Here is a 23,865-nt window from a genome sequence, read left to right as displayed (position 1 = left end):
TTCTCTAAAAGTGAGAGGAAATGTTATGCAAAAGGATTTGCAGTCTCAACCATGCAGAGACATAAATATCACATATTAATAGATTTGACCTAGTTGCAATCATAGACAGTTCCATTCTCATCTTGTCTCCCTCACATGTTTGTTCTCTATTTGGGTAACTTCTCTGAAAACTCGTGGGTAACTGGATATACTAGAATAATAAGTGGATGGGTACACTGGCACTGGCAATAGAGTGGTCTTCAATAAATGTTTTACTATTTCTAACCTGACGCCAAATTTCTCAGGTTTGTTGAGTACTGGTCCTTATTACCTTTGCTTTGACTAATTTAAAGCACACATTAACTTAATTCATTCCATAGCTAGATTTTCAATTATACTTCATAGTGGCAAATAAAATACAGCCATTGCTGGGCTACCTGTTGTGTTCTTTATTACCCTCCTGTCAAACAAAAAAAAAGCTATAATGAAACTTCTTAGCAAATCATTGTGAAATTCCAATGCATGTACTTCATAAATTTTTCCCTTTTCGAGGCTACATGAACATCTGGGAATCACATAAAAACAATATACTTTGTCTTCAGAAGAAAGCACATTTATATTTATACATCCAATTTTACATAGTTTCCTATGGATTACATAGTCCTCCTTCTTGAAGACTGTACTGGCTAGTTTTATGTCAGCTTGACAAATGCTAGAGTCATTTTGGAAGAGGGAAGCTCAACTAAAAAATGCTCCCACCAGATCGGCCTGTGGGCAAATCTATGTTACATTTTCTTGATTGATGATTAATGTAGGAGAGTCCAGTTTACTGTGGCAAAGCCAGCCATGGCCTGATGGTCCTGGGTGTTATAAGAAAGAAACCTGAGCAAACCATAAGGATCAGACCAGTAAGCAGCACTCTTCCATGGCTTCTGCATCAGCTCCTACCTCCATGTTCCTGCCTTGAGTTCTTGCCCTGACTTTTTTCCAGAGAATTGTAAACTGAATTAAATCCTTTCCTCCCCAAGTTGCTTTTAGTCAAAATGTGTTGATCACAACAATAGAAGCCCTGAAACAAACTCATGCCAGAACCTCAGATTAAGATGGTATTTTCTTTTTTTTTTTCACTTTTTTTTATTAGTTCAAATTAGGAACAAGCTTGTTTCACATGTCAATCCCTTCTCCTTCTCCCTCCCCTCACCCACAACCCTTCTAACCCACCCCGACCTACCCTCCACCCCATCCATACCTTCCATTCCCCAGGCAGGGTAGGGCCCTCCACAGGGGCTCCACAAAATCCAACACATCATGCTGGGCTGGGCCTGGGCCCTTCCCCATGTGTCTAGGGCAAGAAGATGCTATATTCTTATACAGTCTTTTCCAATTAAAGACAAGCTGAGCCAAGGTGATGTTGGTGGTGCATATCCATAATCCCAATGCTTAGGAGGCAGAGACAGAATGATCACTCTGAATTCAACGTCTACATAATGAGCTTGAAGCCAACCAGAACTATAGAGCAAGGCCCTATCTTAAAAACAAACAAACACATACACACACAAAACGAGGATGCCGAAAAAAAATGCCTATCTAAAAATATCTCCTGAAGGATGTCCAATTACAATCTGAGTAAAACACAGAAAACTTGTTTTGGGTATGAAAGGGTAATAGCTTATCGAGTATGTGTGTACACATTGTGTTGGGATGCATTTGTGTGTGTAGAGATCAGAGGTCAGTGTTAGATATTTTCCTGATTACTCTTCAATATATTGTTTGAGACAGAATCTCTTACTGAATGCAGTAATCACTAATAAGCTATTGACTCACTAGTGAAATCCAGTAATAACTTGTCTTCAATACACACACACACACACACACACACACACACACACACACACACACACACACACTATGGATGCATACAGTCAAGCCTAGATTTTAAAAATATGAGTTCAAGATATGCAAACTCAGGTCCTCATGTTTGCATTTACTGACTGAGGCATCTCTCCAGCCCCTAAAGAATGGAAAGCTTAAAGCAGGAGTCGAATTGAAGACATAGTTTAAGAAAAGATAGCACCTGATTTAAGACGCAGAAACTTCTATAAATAAACATTGAGAATCTGCAGCTATTTACTAAAATGTAGAGCTTGAATATAAAACTGGAACATTATTTTAAAAAACAAAAACAGAGCATCACCATGCAGCTCAGGCTGGCCTTAAACTCATGACCCTCCTGCCCCAAACTTCAGAATGTCCTCTGGCATGTTCTTTCCACTCACACCAGTTGCCTTCTTTGTCCCAATTAGTCCACCTCCTACCTTCACGTTCCCTCCTTCCTTTTTCTTTTCAGTCCCTGTGAAAGCAGTTACAACTACAGTAGTTCATGATGAACATGACCATGTCATGTCCAGAAGATAGTACTCCACTGTATTCCTCACCCCTTTGGTTCTTAGATTCTTTCTGCCCTTTCTCCTGTAATTTCCTTAGTCTTGGAAGGGTGTGTGTGTGTGTGTGTGTGTGTGTGTGTGTGTGTGTGTGTGTGTGTGTGTGTGTGTCCTATTTAGTACTGAGTATTTAATAGTCACTTATTCTCAGAAATTTGACCAGTTATGAGTCTCTGCATTATCTGTTGCTCACTACCAAAAGAAGCTTCTCTGATGAAGTCTGAAAGCAACACTACTCTATAGATATAAACATGAATTTTATTGGCAGTTTAACCACAATGTTCATTTGATAAAATTTGAGTAATAGAATATAGGGTCTATGGCCTTCATTACCCCAGATATCCATGCCACTGTTGCACAATTGAATATGCTTTGTCAGGCAATTCAGTTATGCAATATGAAGCATCCTACATCTGGGTGTGATTGTTGATGACCTTTTCTCCAGCATAGTACCTTCTGGATCTATGAACACAAGTCAGCAAAGAGAGAGGTTGAAGCTCAGTTTTACTTGGTTTTTCTGTGCCCTGAATTCAGAATGTCTGGTTTCATAAACAAGGAGATCTTACTGTCTAGTTTTGGTAGCCTGTTAGTTTCTGTGAAAAAATGTTCATATCCCATCTAATTATATTTTACATGAAGCCCAGGGAAGGCCTACAAACGTATAGTTTGCTTATTTGTCTATCTGTGGTGAGAATTACAATAAAACAGTTACACCTGATAATAATTATGAATATTCTAGAAGCTGTTAGAAGTGAAAACTGAGGATTTTTGAATTGTGCAAACTCTGTTTCCGAATTGTCTACCTTGGAATGGTTTCCTCAGGTGACATTTTTGAGGGTCAAACTATTAGTGTTGCCTGCAGTGACTGCTTTAGAACGACATACATAGCTAGAGACAAATATTTGAACCAAGTCGTGGTTACCCACAGAGTCATGGAAAAGCTATGACTAGACACTGAATCCAGAAATCAAATCAGCATCACTGATGGGTTTTCACACATCCTTGCTTTTCTCAAGGATGAGAAGCTCATTGAGTTCTGATATGCCCTAGAAACCTTAAAGCAAATGTGACCATCTAGCACAGCTCCTGGCTAGAACATTGCTGCTAACAGATTGGGTGTCATGGAAACTGAGAAATATCTAATTTAAGCAGAAACCACCGCAATTTATTTATTTAATTTATTTTGAACAGCCTTCTAAACTAAGAATGAATAAGAGTTTGGGTGATTCTAAAAATAACAGATTTGTAATATTCAAAACCACCTGTGGGCCTTTTCCCCTCTAATGTAGGGAAACAAAAATTTTCTTGACACCTGCTTTTCCTTTACAGTGAAATTGTGGCTTGAGGACTATGACATTTTTTGTTTGTTTGGTTTGGTTTTTCTAGACAGGGTTTCTCTGTATTGCTTTGTAGCCTGGCCTGGAACTCTCTCTGTAGACCAGGCTGACCTCAAACTCACAGAGATCCGCCTGCCTCTGCCTTCTGAGTGCTGGAATTAAAGGTGTGCACCACCAATGTCCAACTGAGGACTATGACATTTTTGAGGTTTGGCTTGAAGTCATTCTGTCAGTTGGTATGAATGTCTAGCATCCTGGATCTTCACCGACAGCTTCATATACATTTACACATTAACATTACCTTGAAAGTAGTTCAAAAAGCCTGTCCATAGTGTCCTCAGGAATATGACATGTCAAGTGGTGGATTTGCTTTCTTTCATTTGAACAGATTATCTGATCCACACCAGAATCAACAAGAGAAGAAACATTTGACTAAAGAAAATCATCAGTTTTCCATTTGTCAAGAAAAAAGACACAAATCAAAAATACTTATTTTCTGTATGTTGAACATTCTTGTTCTGGGATTACATTCTTGTTGGGGTTACAAAGTGTTAGACTAGCAGACAAGCACAGAACCTCACATATAGTATGAAGTTCACCTATTGCACTCCAGTCTTTAACAACAACTTTTCAAGCAAGTAGCCAAGTTAAAGTACAGTTAGCCTATCCTGAGAAGATTGCACAGGATCACACTGTGGTCACCTAGCCTCTCTGAGATCATATGGTCTTATGTGCTACAGCCAGACTGCTCAGATTCCTACTGCTGAACTTGCAACTTCCTGACTATGTGATCTGAGAGAGTTGCATTATCTGTCTGGGTCTCAGTCTCTAAATGTATAAAAAGGGATGATGATAATAAAGATAAGCCCACAGCTTTCAAGGTTAGTGTAATAATTAAGCAAAATAATGATTCGACAACACTCTTACAACAGCTTCAAACAAATACTCAGTGGAAAACAGCTATTCTTACTGGATTTTGCCCAGTTACCCAAGAACTAAGCCACATGTACTGAGGAAACATAAACTCTTTTCTCCCCTCCTTTTTGGCATAGTTAAAAGAGTAAAGGAGGGGGATCCTAGATGGTGTGAATAGGACTCAAACTTCACACCAGTGAGCTTTTATTCCAGCTGTGTGCTCCTTCCCTCTGGCCCCTTGAAGGCCCCATGCATGCTACAGGTTTCACCATTAATGAGCCAGCCATCTGTCCAAGATTTGCCTACTCTCACTTTGGAATTAAATGAAAATGCAAATCAACTGCTTCTTTTTTTGAACTGCCACAGTTCCTCAGAAAGCAAATGCATAAAATTTCCAGTACCTTTGTGTGAAGGCATTACAGTACACCCACTGTATTTGTAAGGCAATTTCATCAGACTCCCTACTAACTGATGACCTGCGGGGTAACAATAAGTTACTACAGGACAATAGGCTTGAAAAAGCAGGCTGAAGTTGACATAAGAACCAAACACATCCTGCCACTTCACTGACTCTATAGCAAATCCTGGTTGCCAGCTAGAGCATGGTTCTTGGTTGCTTCTGACTGAGTCTCCTGAAGAAAATGAGCAAACAGCAATCAGAATGCTGAAGAAGCAAGTCCAAGCAAACTTCTGAGATCTTCTGAGAGTCTCATATTATGGCCAAGTAGCCTGAACAGAGCATAGGTCAGTGATTGAAAACTAAGCTTTGTGGCCAAAGCTAGGAAACGTAAGCTGACTCTATCAGTACTTGCTACATGGCCGCAGACAAATTCTATAATACCTCCATGCTTCATTTTACTCATCTTTAAAATAATGTAGTATATTATATGTGCTTTCTAAAGGTACATATCAGATGAAATGAATAAATATATTAAAAGGGGGTTATTAGGTTGGCTTACGGGGTGTGGTCCAGGTAACCCAACAATGGCTATCACACGCTGGAAAGGCCAGGAATCTGGTAATGATTCAGTCCACGAGGATTTCTCAGCAGTTTCAACCTGCCACTGAAGACCTGGAGGATTCTTGAAGAGCGTCTGGTTTTCAGTCTACATTGGAATCCTGATGATGTTACTTTCACCTGTGAAGGAATGCCACAGCAAGATGATAGGTGGGTTTGCCAGCAAGAGTAAAGGCAAGCAGACTACAAACACTGCACTGGAAGATTACATTGAAACCAAATTGAAATAATGTTGCTATGTTATTTAACCCTTGCTTTCCACAAACCCGGAGCCTATAAGAACACAACACAATGGCAAAGGTAGAATAGGGCTATGCAGCATTTTCCTGCTAGTCCAGAACATTCATTAAGTTACATTGACCTTTGAACATAATTCTTCCAACTACCTAAATGCCTACTACAAACACACACACACACACACACACACACACACACACACACACACACACACACACACACACACACACACACACCAGCATTAGTCCATGCAGATGGAGCTCATTGTTATAAAACTGACTTGGACACAGGCCAAATCTCAGTGGTAGTTTTACCAACCTGTGCTTTCAAGAACACGCCTTTCATGCAATCACTCTCCACTACACCTCTCGGTCTTCTCATTTGTATATGATGAAAGATAGATTGTGGTAAGAGTGCAGAAGCTCTGATATCCTAGGACCCTGTGAGTTTACATTTATATAAGTATATAGAAACATCATGTTCCTGGGATTTTAGTGATGTGATAGAAAGATGGGGGAAGGAATGCCTCAATCATGGAATTAATTCATGTGGGCAGTGATGAATTTAACACATAGGACTAATATGAAGGAGTGGATAGTTGTAGAGTTTCCACAGGAACTTATACACAAAGAATAAGGAAGTAGTTAGAGAATTAACCACCCAATGAAGACAAGAAGTGATCAATGATGGTGACATATTTGCCTCTCTCCCATTGTCTCACCCACAGATGTAGTGTGCCCCTGACAACCCACAGAGTATGGCCACTTCTACCTTCAGAGCTTGTAGCCTGGGAGGGACTGTGGACTAACGAGAGCTGGTCATAGCCAAGGGTTTGTCACAGAAGAAATGATGTTCTATGCACCAAGGCCAATTTGAATGCAAGTTTACCCACTTAGCTCTTGGCATGAAGAGAGAAACAGATTTGTTTGAACAGAGCAGTCTTTCTATTTGCAATCATACCACTGTGTGCTGTGATCCTATTAATTCTCACAAGGAAAGCAGCTCTGCAGGGTTTGCTGCCTCCATCCATGTTCACACACACTTGTGTGCCTGCATGCATGCACACACACACACACACCCACACACATACACCTCAAAATGGCATCATGGAGGAAAGTAGATTCCACTCCTTGACTTTCTAATTTATGAGTTCAGGGGTGGGAAGCTGTGTCCTTCTGGAAGCAAAAGTATTGTCCGAGTACTCTGTTAGGGGCAGGAATTCTCTCTTTTGACGTTGATGGACACAAGCAGAAGTGTTCCTCACAAAGCACAGGGAAGAAATCCCAATTCATTCATTAAGGAGAGGCAATCTGGTGTGGATACGAGAATGGACTCTTAAACTGCCTAGGCTTGTTTCTGTACTTTCACAGATTACCTCTGAGACGCTGGGAAAACTTAAGCATTCTGTGCCTCGGTTTCCAAATATGAAAAGTGGAGAGAATAATAGTCTCACTCCTAGAAGTGTGGAGAATGATTTAATACTTAGAAATCGGTTATCACAATGCCTAGGAAAGTAAGTGCTTTGTAGTCATTAAGCAAAATAAATCATCTTTATATACTTGGCACTGTCTGCATTATCTCAAGGTCAAGAGTAATTCTGCTGCTTTTCTGCTTTATTATAAACCTGTAGCCAGCCTGTAGAATACAAACACTAATGGTGGTAATCAGCAAAAACTTTTCAATGACTTTATCTCACTTTAAAAGCAATGACCATGCTTAGAGAATGTTCTGATACAAATTATAAATCCAGAAAGATGCATCTCACTTTGGTGTTTCAGTTAGTTAGGGGAAGGTTGCTTCTAGAACAAGCAGAACAAATATGTATTACAATACAAATTTTCTTTCCACACATTTAAAATCTCACATACATATTCCTGTTAGGCAGCAGCTCTCTTTTCCAAATAAAGCTTAGACACAGCTTCTCATGTACCTTGTAGTTCCACCATCTTTAACAAATGCCTTCCCAGGTCACTCTAATCCTCTACATTAGCCCAGTACAAAGGAAAACTAGGGTGGAGAAAACTCACATTTACTCCAAAAGTTATACCTTCCCCTTTCACTCTTATACCACTGGCAGGAACTAGGTACATAACTCCCTCAAATGATAACAAAACATTGGAAACATAGCCCTTGGCTGCAAAGCCACTTTCTCAGCAATGATGTCACAAAAATGAAAGAAAAGTCTCAACTTGTTCAGTTAGCCATCTGTATCACAGCTTCTAGGGTACCAGGCCTGGAATTGAGAGAGTAAGTGTAGGATAAGAGTCCTGGACTGTTAAAATGAAGGACTATCTTGTATCCTTGGAGTCTTCAGGACCCTGCTGAGAGATCATTTCTGTGTGGAGGACAAAGAAGCAAAATAAGCAGTGTACCAGTAGAGTCTCAAAGTCTTTTTCCTTATAGTTATTTGTGTCTTTGAATATTTGCATCTATGTATACATATAGATATAAACAAACATATGTATATGTATATATCTGTGCATTTGTGAATGCATGTCATGTTTGTTTCAATGTGTACCTAGATGAGTAATTTTGTATTTTGTATGAAAATATGCATATGTATATATACATTAATTTCTTTTTTATGTATATGTGTATGTGAACATTGTATGTGTCAGTTGGTTGCACATTAATTTTCATATATCCTTATGTATGTATTTATACACATGAATATATGTTTCTTTGTATACATGTCTACCTGTCTTTACATTTTACATAATAGGAATATATGTATATGTTATGAGCCTATACACTTTTACAGTTGGAGCATGTATCAGATGCACATATTTACATCCATAAATATACATGTTTTCACGTACAAATGTTCATAGACAGATGGGTTATGTGTATGTATGTGCATGAGATAACTGAGCATATATATATATATATATACATATATATATATATATAAACACATAAGATCAATTTAATGAAATAATATTGATACTTATAATATGCAATGTACTTATATTTTTCACTACTTGGTATCTCAACAAAATATTTAGGTCATAAATGACTTTTTCTGTCTATTAATTAATTGTCCCACTATCTATTAATAACATATCTCCAATATCTGCATCAAGGGCCATAGCTGCCAGCTGCCCTATTATTGGCGCCAATTACTCAAGAGAACCTGGCACTGTTTACTAAGCTGATAAACACTGATGTAGTTGTATCATATGCAACTTCGAGATGTAGTTATTATTCCCTAAGAAGTTTTATTATTATATTTTTTCCAGTAATAATGTTCCCAAGTCTTGGGTTTCAGTTGGTCACAGGACTTTGGGAGTTGGGCCCAATAAATCAAAATGACTGAATCTTTCTGGTATGTCTGATTGCATTAGGGACATAAATCCATGGCCTTCATAATCTTTATGTGTCTTGTTTTGATATCTATTTATTGGAAATAACAATAACTGCAAACATCAAGAGCTCTTTGCAAATCTCATTTGATTTTCAATTATGGCAACTGGACTTTTTCTGTGTCATTTTGTATTTGTCTTGGACATTTTGCAACTGCTCTCTGCTTTCCATCCCCTCCCCCCATTTAGATCATAAGTAACTCATGGCCCAAAAGATCTGTCTCACTTCCTGGGTGCTCCCAGCTAGTTATGGGAAGTACTTTGCATACAAATGCTTTAGCAAAACTGTCCCTCACTTGTTAGTGGAATGAGCTCTTAGCTTGTGCCTGGTACTGACTGATAGTATAAACTGCAGATACAGGGCCAGAGAACATCACCTCTACTATTAAGGAGCTCTGTGCAACTAGCACACCGGGATATATCTGTGGTGATATCTTGCTTGTACAAATAAGGCCTGCATGGGGGTCAGACAATGGAGCTTTCCACTAGCTAACCATAGAGGTATAAATGTCTGAACAGACAGACAGGAAGTGATGGGCAGAAACAGGATATAAGCAGGAAGAAACAGGAAATCCCTCTCTTGTCTGCTGGGACTCGAAGAAGGTAAAGTGTGCTATGGCTCGCTCCTACTCTCCGATCTGACAGCATTTCTCTATGTATATGACTCCATCTTTTTATTATCTAGACCAATTAAGAACTCTGTTTACATATATCAGTTCAATTTCATTTGGCTTGACAGTGAGGCAAGCATTCCTTTGCTTCCCCTTGAGAAGAGAGGAAATTGTCCACCATTCTCCTTAATAATGCTGCAATAATACAGATCCTTTCTCTAAAGGCTATCTTCCACCCCACACAAATGTCTCATATACTTGTTTAAGCAAAAGACTTACACAATGACCATATTGGTTGACTTGCAAATGTAGATACAGGAAATCTTACTAGGCCTCACTCCTAGATTAAGTGGCTCAAAGTGGGAGGATTGGTCTTCTGTAGACAGGTCTCCTGGTAAGTTATCTGTTTCTAAGCAGTCAGCCTGAAAGACATGTACACAAGAGCAACACTGATTGTACTCCGCATATTGTGTGTGTGTGTGTATGTGTGTGTGTGTGTGTGTGCCTGTGTGTGTGTGTGTGTGTGTGTGCCTGTGTGTGTGTGTGTGTGTGTGTGTGTGTGTGTGTGTGTGTGTGTGTGTGGAGAGAAAGAGAGAGAGGGGGGTGGTGAGGAAAAGGTCACGAATTTAAGGAGTGGGTTAAACATGGAAAGTATTGGAGGGTGATGGAGAGTGGGGTGGAAATTATGTGAAGCTAATATTCATATATGAAATTTAAAATCCCATTCTTTCAGAGTTTCTCTATGCTAGATAGGACAGTGGGAGTGAGGGTCTAGAGAAGTAATATAATCAACTCTTGACAAGCATACAGAACCAGAATTTGGAAGCACTTTGACTAAACCCATTAGATTAATTTGCAGTTGAAAGGCAGCTTTAAAGGGCATGGGCTCTGATATCAGATCTGCTTAATTCAACTCTTGGTCCCTGCATTCACAGCTTGTATGACTACAGAAAAGGTACTTATCTTCACACTTAGATTGATGTTACAGGCCCTATGACATCGTGTTTAAATAACCCAAACAATGTTAAAGCATTTAGACAATGCCTGTTATTGAACAATAAATTATTATTGATTATTCCTGATTATTAATACTCAATTGCCCTGAGTTCTGATCCTCAGCCAAAGATCCATGACCACAGGAAAGATACAGCAGTATGCAAGTCATAAAAATCACTTGCCACAGTTGAGCTAGTACCAAGTGAGGAAGGAAAGGAGTAAGCAAAGAGGCTTCAAAACTTAGAAGGGCCCAGATCATGTACAGCCTCTTGGGCATGGCAAGAAGTACAGGTTTTATTGTGTATGTAGTCAGAAATACTTCTAGCAAGAGAGTGGCATGGTTTCTTTTCACTTATAAAAGATAATACAGGTGGCTATTGGAGAATGAATGACAGTAGGGAGCAACAGTGACCATTCAAACTGACCAGAGGAGTCTAGGGGCTAGAGCTAAAGTCCAGCTTAGAGGTTACATACACAAAATAATCTGTGAATATATAAATATGTTCATATGCATAATAATATTCAAGATTTATCTTTAAGATAAAGGCAATTAGATTTCGTGGAGAGTGTTATATAAACATACACATACATATTTTTTGTAAGAGTCAAAGTTGAAGAAAGTAGTCATGCACTGTATCTAAAGCACATATTAAAACTTAATTCTAATGAGTGATGACAGTTAACTATTGGAGTGAACAATTCTGAAGTAGTTTAGGTAAGGGGATCTCTACAAAACAAACTTGGGAGATACTCACGTAGAAGTAAGATCACATGTTAGAATGGCATATAGATGATGATGATGGAGTTGGCAGTGATGGTGCCAATAGTGATTATAACTTAGAATTGTCATTGTGATGATTAGTGTGGTTACCTCGACCGAATCTAGAAGCATCTGGGAGATGGGCCTTTAGGCACACCTGTGGGAAAACTATCCTGATTGCATTAACTGAAGTAGGAAGAGTTGCCCGCTGCAGGTAGCACTTTGCACTGACTGGCTCCTAGACTCTGTATAAAGGAGAAAGTAAACTGCGAACAAGCATTTGTTGTTCTCTGCTTCCTTATTGGGTATGACCAGCTGCTTTAAGATTCTGTTGCTGAAGTGGTCAAGACAAGGCGGGAGAAACCCACAGAAAGAGCTGGCCTGAACAAGGAGTTGCTCATGGACCCCAGACTGATAGCTGGGAAACCACAATAGGACCGACCCAGACCCCCTGAACGAGGATGTCTGGACAATCTATGGGGCCACTGGTAGTGGATCAGTAGTTACCCCTAGTACACAAATTAACTTTGGGAGCCCTCTCCACATAGAGGGATACTCTCTCAGCCTAGACACACTGGGGAGGGTCTAGGCCCTGCTCCAAATGATATGACAGATTTTGAAGATCCCCATGGAAGGCCTCACCCTCCCTGGGGAGCAGAAAGGGGTTGAGATAGGAGGTTGGTGGGGGACAGAGGAGGAGGGGAGGGAGAGGGAACTGATAGTGACATGTAAAAGAAGCTTGTTTCTAATTTAAATTTAAAAAAAGAAAAAATATTCTGTTGCTGTGACTTTCCATCGTGATGAACTTGTACCCTTGTACTGCAGCCCCTAATAAACTCCTTTTTCACCTAAGTTGCTTTTATCACAGTATTTTATTACAATAATGGAAAAAGAAGCAAGGGCAGGTAATGATCTGATATTGCCTGTGTAGAAAAAGAAATTACCACCCCTGAAAAAATGAAGAAAATGATGAGTATTTCCAACAATTCCCATGTCTTAATTACCGGGTCCTTCAACATCAACTTTGTTCTCATTATTTCTTAAGTGTTGTGCTATATAATTGACAGGGCCCCTTTTGGTGCCAGAAAACTAAAATGAATAAAAATGTCTATTTTTAAAGTTCCCCATACTTTCCTAGTATATGTGCTATCATGTTGCTGCTTATTCAAAAAGCTTGGTACTTGGTTATTTTAGCCTTTAGATTTGAAAGGTTCATTCATAAGTCAAGGTTTAAGCACTCAAGATCCTGATCATGCAGCTATAAGATATGAGATGATTATCTGAGGCTGGCTGTGCATGCAAGAGCCCAAGGCTAGGCTAATTATGGATTAGTTTCACCTTGCCAGGGAGCAAAACATTCTGGAGGGCTTATCCTTAAAAGGAAACAAAGGCAATGGAAAACAAAGAGCACCAGTCTGGCTCTTCAGGTATCCTGAAATGTATGTTTTATTCAAAGGCATTTAATGAACTTGAGCCTTATGAGTGGAATGTCCTGATGGGTTTAAGATGATTTCCTTTGAAAGAGCCATGTTCAAGTTCATCAACATATTGCATTCAAGATACCAGTAAATTTAGTAGAAGATGATGGAAAATTGTGTTCAGGGGGTGGGGGCCTTGCAGCAGCAGAGCAAAATGTCCTTTTAAAGATGTATAAAATATGTTGCATGATACTTGTTTTAGCATTGTCTTACAGCTGGTATCAAACCTTCATAAAGTTAATGAATCTGCTTTCTCAGCCCTCTACTGCTTATGCTATTACCCAAAGTCTCTCAGGACTCTGAGGTCCTTTGAAAAGGTGAGAGACTGAATTGGTTCTTGGAAGCAAAACGTCTCTTCTTAACAGAGTCTAAATAAATATCAAATTGGTAACATCCTCAGCTACAGAAAAGGAGAATGCCTTACTTTGAAGAGGTTGACCTGGCAGCAAATCGACTAGCTGGTGGATGTACAGTATGATCCTGCAGGAAAAGTGAATGTCTCCCAGGAGGCTGAACACATGTTGCCAAGACATAAACTCTGAGCTCTCATTCCAGCTCATCTGATTATTGGCAATATGATCTTAGTAGTTCCTCATTAGAAAGTAGTAAAGCCACAATAATCATAATGTTGCTTCAAAGCTTACATTTAATACCTGAAAACTATTCAGTGCATTTTTGATTAAAAAAAGAGCTAACATTTATGGAAATACCACATTTACTGATTCATCCATGCATCTATTCATTTCAATATCTGAATGCTATCCATAGGCCAGATGTTCTTGGTGCTGGCTATGAAGCAATGGCCAAGTTTTCACAATTATCTTATTTGATTTCGGTCTCATAAAAAAGCATTTGTAGTAAATATGATTCTCATTTCATACATAAGGAAAAGACGTCATGGCAGCCTTTGTTCTTTGCATAATTGAGTTTTAAAATAAGAAATCTTCGCATTGAGGATGTAGAGCATTGCTGGATCCTTCTCAAAGGTGATGATAGTCTTAGAGCTTTGTGTGCTAGTTATAGAGTCACTGAGTCAACAACGTTTGCAAACTATAACCATTATTCAAAAAGTTTACCAGAATGTAGGCAGGGAGTGTGGTTGGCACAAATCCTCTGGCTGTCACCCTCTTTAGGGTTCCTCACCTAAAAGAGAGCCACCTGATCGAGATTACCACTTGGTGAGGGAACAATTCCAAAAGAATGCTCTTCCCAAGGCTGCCATCAAGTGGTGACTGAGCAAACTCAGTGAGAGAGGGTAAAATATCCTGGCAATTTCAGCTCAGTTGGGGCAACTATGAAAGGAAACCCTTCTTTCTGACCCCTCCACAATGTTGTTCAAGGCTCTACAACATACATTGATTCTTTGAAGTTGAGTATTTTGCAGGGCAATAAATATTAATCTATAAAGCCATATCTTAGTTATGTTTATTTGGCTTACGCTTTCACATTGCTGTTCATAACAGAAGGAAGCCAGGACAAGAAGTCAAACAGGGCAGGATCCTGGAGACAGGAGCTGATGCAGAAGCCATGGAGAGTGATGCTTACTAACTTGCTTCCCCTGGCTTGCTCATCCTACTCTCTTATAGAACTCAGGACCACCAGTCCAGAGATGGCACCACCCCCAATGGGCTTGGCCCTCTCCCATTGATCACTAATTGAGAAAATGCCTCATAGCTGGATCTTACAGAGGCATTCCCTCAACTGAGGTGCCTTCATCTCTGATGACTCCATTGTGACAAGTTACAATGTTACTTGTTACAAGTTACAAGTTACAAAGTTACAAAAAATCAGCCAGTACAAACCATATGCACTGAACCTGATAGAAGATAAAGTAGGGAAAGGTCTTGAATTTATTGATACAGAAAAAGACTTTCTGAACAGATGCAGGCACTGAGATCAACAATTAATAAATGGGACCTCATGAAATTGAAAGGCTTCTGTATGGCAAATGACACTGTCATTTGGACAAAGTGGTAAACTACACAATGGGAAAGATTACTATCAACTACACATCTGATAGATAATATCCAAAAAATATATCGAACTAAAATATATATATATAAAGAAAACAACCCAATTTTAAAATGGAATACTGGGTTCTCTCACCCAGTCCTTTTTTTTTTTTTGGTTTTTCGAGACAGGGGTTCTCTGGAGCCTATCTTGGCACTCACTCTGGAGACCAGGCTAGCCTGGAACTCACAGAGATCCGCCTGCCTCTGCCTCCTGAGTGCTGGGATTAAAGGCATGTGCTACCAACGCCCAGCTGCACCCAGTCTTGATATCACTGAGATGCCTGTTCTTTTCTGAAGGGAAATGGAGAAGGAGTGAATCTGTGGAAAGGGTAGCCACAGGAGTGGGGAGAGACTTGGAGGAATGGAGGGAAGAGAAACTGCAGCAGGCTGTAATGTATTAGAGACCTAAACAGAGAATTCTCCAAACAGGAAACTCAAATGGCTGAGAAACACTTCAAGAAATGCTTGACATCTTTAGTCATCAGGGAAATGCAAATCAAAGCTACTTTGAGATTTCATCTTACACCAGCCAGAATGGCCAAGATCAATAAAACAAATGACAACTCATACTGGCAAGAATATGGAGTAAGAAGAACACTTATTCATTGTTGGTGGGAGCGTAAACTCATACAACCACTATGGAAATCAGTGTGGCGGCTTCTCGGGAAGATGGGAATCAATCTACCTCAAGATCCAGCTATACCACTCTTAGGCACATACCCTAAGGACACTTCATTCTACCACAGAGACACTTGCTTAACCGAGTTCATAATGCTCTATTCATAACAGCCAGAAATTGAAAATGACTTAAATGTCCATCAACAGATGAATCAATAAAGAAAATTCTGTACATTTACACAATGGAATTTTACCCAGCTATTAAACAATCATGAAATTCACAGACAAATGGATGTAACTAGGAAAAAATGTCCTGACTGAGATAACTCAGACCCAGAAAGACAAATATGGCATGAATATATGCTCATATTTGGATGTTAGCTGTTAAGTCAACAACAAGCAAGCTAACCACAGAGGTTAGGGGTAGAGTAAGAGAATGGAGGGATGGATCGCCCTGGGAGCAATCATCATAGATGGTGACAAAAATAGGAGGATAAGACTAGGTGGGGAGACAAGAGGGAAGTGAGGGAGCAGATAATTGTAAACTAGTGGAAGAGACAGAGCCCCGTCTATCACTACCAAATAAAGCTTCCAATACTGGTAATGAGTTACATCTAATCGAATTGTTAGCCAAAGGGGTACCATGGGAACCCTGAAACAACCCATAGCTGTTGCCAAGGCTATTGGTTGCTCTTCACAAACTGACAGTAAGGCCCTAGTATTCATGGTACTGGAAGGCATTCTGTATGCTACCAAAGGAGAAAGGGAAACAACAACGCAGCTACAAAAACTTATATCCTACAATGGTGACCTAACTGCAAGATATACTTACTGCTGTGACAGTGGCACAAAACTTGTAGGAGTAACCAACCAAGATCTGATTTGATTTAAGGCCTATTCCATGAGATATAAACCATACCTAATGCTTCTTATATGTCCAAGTACCTGAGAGTAGATAGGCCAGAAATAACTCCTAATGACATTCTGCTATACTCATAGATCAATCCCTTATCTAGCCATCATCAGAGAATCTTCCTCCTGCAGCAGATAGGAACAAATACAGAGACCCATAGGCAGACAATATCTAGAGAGTGGGTGACCTTGGAGGAAAATTCAGCCCTAAATGAGCTGTCTCCATCTAATCCTTCCTGTAAGGGCTCAGGGAACCCTGTGGAAGAGGAGAAAGAACAAGTGTAAAATCCAGAGGGGATAGAAGACACCAAATAAACAAGGCCTTCTAAAAAGCATGACTGGTTCACACGTGAGCTCACAGAGACTGTAGCAGCATGCACAGAGTCTGCACCAGAAGATCCTAGAGCCCCTTCCCTAATCCAGACGCTATCACTTGCAAATGAAAAATTAGTTTATTGCAAGGGGGTCTCATTGGGGAAACAAACCAGCAATAGATGGCCAACCCAAAACAAACTTTGGGGCAAGTTTGGAGGTTATTAGTCTCATAATGTTGAGACACGGCATATTTTTTTTTAAACTTAACAGGTCCTTTGCTGTAGCACAAGTTCTAATACATCTTAATAACAAAATCCTGGAGTCAGATATAGGAGAAAATGCTGAAACATCAGAGAGACAAAGGAGCAAGCCACAGCCACACCTCTCTAGCTTCCCAGCCACTTCCTGTCTGTCTGTACAGACCTCCAGACCTCTATGGTTAATTAGTGGCTAGCTCTGCCCTCTGATCTTCATGCAAGCTTTATTTGTTAGAGTAGAAACAAGGTATCACTACACTTTGCCTTTGCCTACATATTATGGTTTCTGGTTTTGTGTTATTAAGAGATTCCTGTGTATTCAAACCTGTGAATATATATATATATATATATATATATATATATATATATATATATATGAATGAGTGTGTTTCTTTGTGCTTTTCCTTTGGCTGTTTGTTTGTTTGCCTTATCATATTCTGATTTGTTCACTTTTGTTTTGTCTTATTTTATTATTATTCCTTAGATACATGTTTGTTTCCTAATGAGAGACATGAAGGGTGTGGATCTAGATGGGAGGGAGGAACTGAGAAGAATAAACCATAATCAGAATATATTGTATGGGAAAAAATCTATTTTCAAAAAGAGAAAAAACTACATTTCATATTGAAGACTTCTCTGCTCAATCATGATTTCTATCACAGGAGTTGATCCCTAAAATATACTCTGCACTTGAAATCCCGTCTTACTGTCAGAGACTCTTCATGCAGAAGTAAGTGCTAGGCATGGCACACAGGAGCAGAGAAGAAGACAGATCTTTGGAATTAGATCATTCACTATTTTTATGACAGTGGGGACTCCTCATTTGTTATTAGTTGAGCTAGGCATTGCGTTACTTTTCTGTTTCTATGATAAAAATACCATGGCCAAGGATACTTATATAACGAAGAATTTATTTGGCTTATCTTTCTAGGGGGATAAGAGTACATCATGGTAGGTAGTAGGTATGGCAGCAAATAGTAGGCATGACAGCAGGAAGCCAAAAGCACACACCTCAAGCACAACCACAGAGAGTGAGAACTGGAAGTAGAATAAGGCTATATAATCTCAAAGCCTGCCTCTCCCAGTGACATACGTCTTTTGGCAAAGATGCTCCTCCTAAACATCCAGAGAAAATACCAGTAAGTGGGGTCCAAGTATTAAAATACAACAGCCAATGAGGGATGTTTCTCAATCAAACCATTACAGGCATCTCCTGGCACAAACTAATGCTCAACTCATTTAAAAGTTCCTCCAGAATTGAGAGGGTAATCTCATTTATGAAAAAGAAGATACCAGAAAGCAAAGAAAGTTTATGGTGAAACTCAAATACCTCTGACTCCTGTGCGTTTATCAAATATTCTACCTTGTAAGAGTTAATTCTCTATCTGACAAATAGGCCCATCACTGGGATTACACTGAAGGCTAACCTTGATAAAAAATGTTTAGCCTGATAAGGGACAAAAGGGATTACACTCCAAAGAAGTCACAGTAATGAACCAGTGTATATCAGCAGGATTCCAGACAGTAACACATAGAACTGGGTTATACCGGTGACTTACAAAGGCAAGGCAAATTGAATGTGGAAGAATCTACTGACCTACAAGTGTTATCTAAAGATGGAAGAATTTACACCCTGGTAAGAATCCCAGAAGATGGTATGAACTCCAAATAACATAGAAAAGAAGATGATCCATACTGAGTGAAGTGGAGATGCTAAGGTAGATGGTGCAAGAAATATTTAAAGGCTCACAGAAATAGTCATGGTAGGTTAGATCCATTACATAAGGTAGAGGAAAAACTCACACAGTGACTATGATCAGTGGAATGTACTGGAGGCACATTTTATGTCAAAACTATAGGATGTGTTCTTGAGAGCAGGAGTAGCAACATTATTAAGAAGTGTGTCTACTGCATATGCTAGGGTTGGTGTAACAGAAGCAGTCACCAAACCTAGAAGAGTGATGTCAAGGTATATGAGAAGATGCCAAAATTAATGAGACCAAACTGTGGAGTTTAATGACTAGCAAGGTCACCATAGTAGCCTGTGAGTTCTGATCCATAATAGTGTTAAGAAGATAGTTACTAGAATGTAAAGTTATCAGTAAAATCATCATAGGCAAAATAGACTGGTACTGAACAAGGGTGCTACTTGGTACAAATGGAAAAAAAAAACATTGAATTACTGTGACACTAAGGAAAGTTCTTTCATTAAAAAAATATAATTCCTTGGTCAATTCATAAACCCAAGTTATTTTTCTGACCTAAACTCATTGAATAAGAGATATTGAGCCATAGAAAGAAGTTATTCAAAATCAATTGTACATCACAACTATTTCCCTAAATCCTTCCCTATAGATGTTTATAGCCATTCATTAATAATGGTACAGCAGGAAAAGGAAAAATCTAGACATTTGTAATCTCCAGGACCATGGTGTTGAACTGACATTATCATCCAGGAACGTGAATTGTTTTTTTTTTAATCATGTCCATTGAAAAAATAAAAGCTTACAAGGACTAGGTGGTACATGGAGTTTTGGCCAAGGAACTAGCTTACAGAAGATCAACCAGATTTGTGGATACAAAAGATCATCATCTCCACATTGTAAAATGTATAATTGACATATTAAGCAGTTAAAGCCATGACCACACTGGATTCTTGCAGCTAAAACACTAGCTTAGAAACAACATTTGGGTCCTGTGGCAGGCGCCCGTGCCTCAGGTGAATCTGGGCGCAGCTCTGCCCCCCAACCTCCCCCATCAACCCCTGTTCACCTCTGCCTGAGCCCAGCCAGAAAAGAGTGGACCGTCCCAGACAGGAATGCCCACCCTGAGACTGGACAAACCTCACCCCTGTCTTCACTATAGCAACTGTCCTACAGCAGGTATCCGAGCCTCAGAAGCGGAGCCCTCCTCCTGCCACCTGAGAGAGGGAGAGACCCCACCTGCACTCGCTGGAATAAGGGATGGGAAGACAGAGTAAGAACACACTCAACAAGAAAAAGACCAATATATGACACCACCAGAATCTAGGGAATCCACACCACCAAGATTGGAAAAGCCCAACAAAGAGGATGAAGAAGAGAGAGACCTCAAAAATTATCTGAGGAAGAGGATAGAGACTTTTAAAGAGGAAACAAGAAAATCCCTTTAAAACAGAAGAAAAAACAAGCAAAACTTACATGAAGTGGAGGAAAAGATGCAGGCTAACAGAGTGGATACGAAGAAAGAATCCATCCTTCTGCTGTATACAAGAAACACACCTCAACTTCAAAGGCAGGCATTGCCTCAGAGTAAAGGGTGGGGAAAAGATTTTCCAATCAAATAAGCCAAAGAAACAAGCTGGTGTAGCAATCCTAATATCTAACAAATTAGACTTCAAACTAAAATCCATCAAAAGAGATGAAGAAGGGCATTTCATACTCATCACAGGAAAAGTCCACAAGTCTCAATCCTGAACATCTATGCCCCAAATACAAAGGCACCCACATTTGTAAAAGAAACATTACTAAAGCTCAACCCACACATAAAACCACAAACACTTATAGCAGGAGACATCAACACCCCGCTTTCACCAATAGACAGGACTGACAGACACAAACTTAACAAAGAAACAAATGATATAACAGAAGTTATGACCAACTGGGTTTAACAGATATCTATAGAACATTCCATCCAAACACAAAAGAATATGCCTTCTTCTCAGTGCCACATGGAACCTTCTCTAAAATAGACCACATAGTTGGCAACAAAGCAAACCTCCACAAATACAAAAGAATGGAAATAACCCCCTGTATCTTCTCAGTTCACCATGTTTTAAAGTTAAAATTCAACAGCAATACAAATTGCAGAAAACCTACAAACTCGTGGAAATTTAATAACGCACAATTGCACCATTCCAGGTTTGAAGAAGAAATAAAAAGAAATTAAAGACTTCCTAAAATTTAAGGAGAATGTAGACACAACATACCCAAACTTATGGAACACTCTGAAAGAAGTGCTAAGAGAAAAGTTCATAGCACTAAGTGCCCACATGAAGAAACTGGAGAAAAGTCACACTAGAAAATTGACAGAACTAATGAAAGCTTTAGAGGAAAAATAAGCAAACTCACCATAGAGGAGTAGACACCAGAAAATAATCAAACTTGGGGCTGAAATCAATGAAGTAGAAACTAGGTAAACATTACAAAGAATCAATGAGACAAAGAGTTGGTTCTGTGAGAAGATCAACAAGATAGACAAAGCTCTATCCAAACTAACCAAAACGCAGAGAGAGAGCATGCTAATTAACAAAATCAGAAATGAAAAGGGGGATATAACACAGGACACTGAGGAAATCCAGAGAGAGTCATACTTTGAAAACCTGTGCTCCACAAAATTCAAAAATCTAAAGGAAATGGACAATTTTCTGGATAGATATCACTTACCAAAATTAAACCAAGAATGGATAAGCGGTTTAAATCCACCTATAACCCCTAATTAAATAGAAGCAGTCATCAAAAGCCTCCCAACAACAAAAATGTACAGGTCCAGACGGCTTCACTGCAGAATTCTACAGGAGCTAATACCAGTACTCCCCAAATTGTTCCACACAATAGAAGCAGAAGGGACATTGCCAAACTCTTTTTACGAGGCTACAATCACTTTGATACACAAGCCACAGAGAGATACAACTAAAAAAGAGAACTACCAATATCCCTCATGAACATCAATGCAAAAATACTCAACAAAATATTGGTGAATCGAATCCAAGAAAAGATCAGAAAAATCACCCACTATAATCAAGTAGGCTTCATCCCAGGGATGCAAGGATGGTTCAACATACAAAAATCCATGAATGTAATTCACCATATAAACAAACTGAAAAAGAAAAACCACATGATCATCTCACTAGAGGCTGAAAAAGCCATTGACAAAATCCAACACCCCTTCATGATAAAGATCTTGGAGAGAACGGGAATAACAGGAACGTATCTAAACATGATAAAAGCAATATACAGCAAACCAACAGCCATCATAAAACTAAATGGATAGAAATTTAAAGCTATTCCTCTAAAATCAGGAACAAGACAAGGCTGTCCACTCTCTCCATATCTCTTCAATATTGAACTTGAAGTTCTAGCTAGAGCAATAAGACAAGAAAAGGGGATCAAAGGGATACAAATTGGAAAGGAAGAAGTCAAACTTTCACTATTTGCAGATGATATGATAGTCTACATAAGTGACCAAAAACTCTACCAGGGAACTCCTACAGCTGATAAACACCTTCAGCAAAGTAGCAGGATACAAAATTAACTCAAAAAAATCAGTAGCCCTAGGATATACAGATGATAAATGTAATGAGAAAGAAATCAGAGAAACATCACTCTTCACAATATCCACAAGCAACATAAAACATCTTGGGGTAACACTAACCAAAAAAGTGAGAGACCTGTGCAGGAAGAACTTTGAGTCTTTAAAGAAAGAAATTAAAGAAGATACCCGAAAATGGAAAGATCTCCCATGCTCTTGGATAGGTAGAATCAACATAGTAAAATTGGCAATCTTGCCAAAAGTAATCTATAGAGTCAATGAAATCCCCATGAAAATCCCAACACAGTTCTTCACAGAAATTGAAAGAACAATACTCAACTTTATATGGAAAGACAAAAAACCCAGGATAGCCAAAACATCTCTGTACAATAAAAGGTCTTCTGAAGGCATCACCATCCCTGACTTCAAGCTCTATAATAGAGCCATAGTTCTGAAAACAGCTTGGTATTGGCACAAAAATAGACAGACCAATGGAATCCACTCGAAAACCCTGATATTAACCCACACACCTATGAACACCTTATTTTGACAAAGATGCTAAATCTATGCAATGGAAAAAGGATAGCATCTTCAACTAATGGTGGTGGCAAAACTGGATTCAGACATGCAGAAGATGGCAGATAGATGCATATCTGTCACCATGCACAAAACTTAAGTGCAAATGGATCAAAGATCTCAACATAAATCCAATCACACTGAATCTTCTAGAAGAGAAAGTGGCAGATACCCTTGAACGAATTGGCACTGGAGACTGCTTCCTGAACATTACACCAGTAGCACAGACATTGAGATCTTCAATTAATAATGGGACCTTCTGAAAGTGAAAAGCTTCTCTAAGGCAAAGGACACAGTCAGTAAGACAAAACGACAGCGCACAGAATAGGAAAAGATCTTCACCAACCCCACATCTGACAGAGGGCTGATTTCCAAAATATACAAAGAACTCAAGAAGATAGCCATCAAACAAACAATGAAATTTAAAAGTGGAGTGCAGAACTAAATAGAGAATTCTCAACAGAGGAATCTGAAATGGCTGAAAGACACTTAAGAAAGTGCTCAAAATCCTTGGCCATCAGAGAAATGCAACTCAAAACAACTCTGAGATACCACCTCACACCTGTCAGAATGGCTAAAATCAAAAACACCAATGACAATCTATGCTGGAGAGGATGTGCAGAAAAAGGAACACTCCTCCATTGCTGGTGGGAGTGCAAACTTGTAAGACCACTCTGGACATCAGTATGGTGGTTGCTCAGAAAAATTGGAATCAGTCTACCTCAAGATGCAGCAATTCCTCTCTTGGGTAT

Source organism: Cricetulus griseus, chromosome X (genome assembly GCF_003668045.3).
Source record: "Cricetulus griseus strain 17A/GY chromosome X, alternate assembly CriGri-PICRH-1.0, whole genome shotgun sequence".
Taxonomy (NCBI): Eukaryota; Metazoa; Chordata; class Mammalia; order Rodentia; family Cricetidae; genus Cricetulus; species Cricetulus griseus.
This window is presented reverse-complemented; position numbering follows the sequence as displayed.